The sequence below is a fragment of the Mandrillus leucophaeus genome, unplaced genomic scaffold, assembly GCF_000951045.1.
Source record: "Mandrillus leucophaeus isolate KB7577 unplaced genomic scaffold, Mleu.le_1.0 Scaffold327, whole genome shotgun sequence".
NCBI lineage: Eukaryota > Metazoa > Chordata > Mammalia > Primates > Cercopithecidae > Mandrillus > Mandrillus leucophaeus.
In genome coordinates, this window is record NW_012103443.1 from 2709542 (window position 1) to 2712600 (window position 3059).

Genomic DNA, 3059 nt, shown 5'->3' on the forward strand with positions numbered 1-3059 from the left:
GCGGAGCTGTCACAAAGGACTTCACTTGGCATCCTCACTCCTCACTTCCCAGGATCACGGACTCCACAAAGTTCTGGTGCCCGTTTCTCCGGGACCACTGCCAGCTGAGCATACAGCTCCGGCCAGGAGGGCGCCAGTGGCCCCGGGAGCCAGGGAGACCAAGGACAACTCGCATTCATTTCTAGACCCCGGCTCCCCCGAAATGCGCACGGTCCTTGGCGGGCTCGGTCAGGGCACGTGGTGGGCGGCGGGGCACAGCGGCGCCTGGGGACGCGCGTGTGTGCGCGCACCGAGAGGGCGCCTGGCCGACGGTGCCCACCTCTCTCGTGGCCTTAGTGGCTCCAGGCCTGGTAGGGCCGGGGCCGCGGCTCGGGCAGTGCCCTCCCTACTCCTGGTCGGGCCAGGAGCAGCGGGAGCAGGCGCAGCGCCCCTACCGCCCGCTTTTCCGCCTCCATCTCCTCCGCCGCCTCCTCCTCCTTCCCCCAACCACCCGCGCAGTCACAACCGGTTCAGACTGGCCGGAGTGCCCCGCAAAGACAGACAAGGGAGAAAAAGACAACAGGGAAAACCCCGGGGAGGAGGAGGAGAAAGAGAAGGTGGAGCCCAGAGAAAGGGGGCCGGCTCCCCAGCTCCATGTGGCCGCCGCCGCTGCGGGTCTTTGGGGGCAGAGGGCGGCGGCTGCCGGGGCCGCGCGTAGCGGGACCGATTGCCTAATACTCCGGCACGGGCCGGGGCCGCAGCTGGCCCGGATAAATAGCCGCCCGGCGGGCCGGGAGCTGCACGGGAGAGCGGCAGCCGCGGCCCCCACCACACCACCAGCCCGGCCGCCCGGGGCATTGCGCCGGGTGCTGAGTACCGGAGGCCCCGCAGAGGCCGGGACTCAGGTAAAGGGCTGGAGCTTGTGGGGAGGGTTCCAAGGGAGGGCAGCAAGCCCTGTGTCCTAGAGACAAGAAGTCACTCTGACTCCGAGCAGTAGGAGGGGGCGGTGGAGCAGCATGGAACGTGGCTTTTGTCTGGGGTGTATGCCGGGGCTTCGAGTGTCCACGGTGCGCCCGCCCCTCGCTTCTCCACTTTTTGATGGGGTGCTTCTACAAAGTGAGCAAGTTTTCCCGGGAATCTGAAGGCGGCATTCTGCACGGAGTAGAAAGAGAGGAAGGGTGGTCCTGGGGCTGGTACGTTGGCCCCCCAGAGAGCTGCCCCTGGACTCCTGAGAGAGCTTCTAGGGTTGCTGGTGGAAGAGCAGGGAGAGGTGCATGTGATGCAGGTGGGCCTCCATTTCCCAGAGGACCGAAAGGCCTCCAATTGCCTTGGATGGGAGCGCAAGCAAGCAGGTGCCCCCGGAGGGTTGGGACTGGGGAGCCGGGGGTACTCCTGACCTACGTGGAGCGCAGCGCGCAGGGCCGGCGGATTCTGCACGCTGGCGCCAGGTTCAGCACCACCCGTCAGCCCTGGGCAAGCGCGGGAGCCCAGCCTTTGCCACCGCCGCAGGAGGCACCGGCACCTTGGTCACCTGGCTGCTCAGCCAGAACTTGGGAGGACTTGGTGCTTAATGCCCCATCTTTGGTTCGCCCGAGGTAACCTGCTGTGGCTTCGGCAGCGCCCAGAGGCTTTCCAGAGAGCTGATAACCACGAACAAACTTGGCCATCCAAAGCAAATCAATGCTTTACCTTGTTTCTGGGGTGCCTAGTCTATCCAACACAAATTAGTCCGGAAGTTTAGTCAGGATTTACACTAAATATATTACTTATATAGTAAGTTATTCGATATAACATTTTTGATCAATTTTCTAGCCTACAGTTTTGATGTGTTTTTTAAAAAAATCTTGAATTAACTGAATAATAGTTCATATTGAAGGTGGATTCTCCCACTCCCTGCACCCAGAGTAGAATTTTCCGTTGTTCCACCAAATTTTGTAAATTGTTATGCCTTAACAGTTTCTTGTATTTGAGTTGGCTTCAGCTTTGAGAAATTCTTCAGGCAGGTGTAGGCAGAGGGCTGAGGAAGCTAGAGAAGATTCCGAAGAGAAAGGATGATTATTGATGATTATTTGTTGCATGATTATAGCGTCTTTTAAAACTTCTAATAGGAAAACACTTCCACTTTCCTGGACCAAATGCAGAGTAAAGCCATTTTCTATTATCTGTTGCAATAATTAATAATAAATATGTAAATACGGAAAACATGGTTAATACCCAAATCATTGCCAGAAACCAGTCCCGCTCCCCACCACCTCAAAAAAAGTCCTCGGAAGTAGGAATTAGATAATAAAATAGCTTAACCTGCAATTTTGCAGCAACTCAGACTTTCAGCACCACCGATCCCCTAATAACATCCCTATTGGTTTCTTCCATTTTGTGTGTAGGCGAGTGGAATAACAAGTATCCTTCACATCCATAGGATGAGCATCGGGAGGAACCAAAGATATGGGGAGGTAGATCAAGACATTAGGAAATCTTTTCCGGCTTCTGACTTTGAGTCTGAAAAGGTGGTGTGAATTGGTTGGTGTCTGAATCTTTATCAGGACACATGGTGCTCTGGGGTGGATCTGGCCTTGCAACTCAAGCTAGAGGATGACAACTACACAGGGTGGTCACATTTCCAAGTTTTACTTCCATGTCCCAATCTTTCAAACCCCTAATTAATTAATTAGGTAATAAAAATGGTATATATTTATGATGCACACAACACGATGTTTTGAAATAGTAATACATTGTAGAATGGCCCAACCAACATAATTAACCTATGTATTACCTCACATTTTTATCTTTTTTTTTTTTTTTTTTTGGTGTGGTGAGAACACTTTCAGTCTACCATCTTAACAATTTTGAAAATACAATACATTGTTATTAACTATAGTCACTATGTTGCACAATAGATCTCTTGAGCTTATTGCTCCTATCTAACTGAAATTTTGTATCCTTTGACAAACATCTCTTCACCCCAACCCTAGCTACTGGTAGCCAGGGTTCTACTCTCTTCTCTGAGTTCAACCATTTTAGATTCAAGTCTCCCTCCTCTTCCCTCCCCTCCCCTCCCCTCCCCTGCCCTGCCCTGCCCT

The 3059-nt window shown here is 53.3% G+C and overlaps 1 protein-coding gene across 1 annotated transcript in view; it reads left to right on the forward strand.

The window, feature by feature from the left end:
* The first annotated feature begins 290 nt into the window (after positions 1 to 290).
* SLC16A9 (solute carrier family 16, member 9) overlaps positions 291 to 3059 on the forward strand; it is a 65778-nt gene continuing 63009 nt past the window's right edge. Inside the window, exon 1 of the mRNA XM_011988329.1 lies at positions 291 to 884. The gene's annotated coding sequence lies outside the window, so the exon portion shown is untranslated. The remainder of the gene's footprint in view (positions 885 to 3059) is intronic.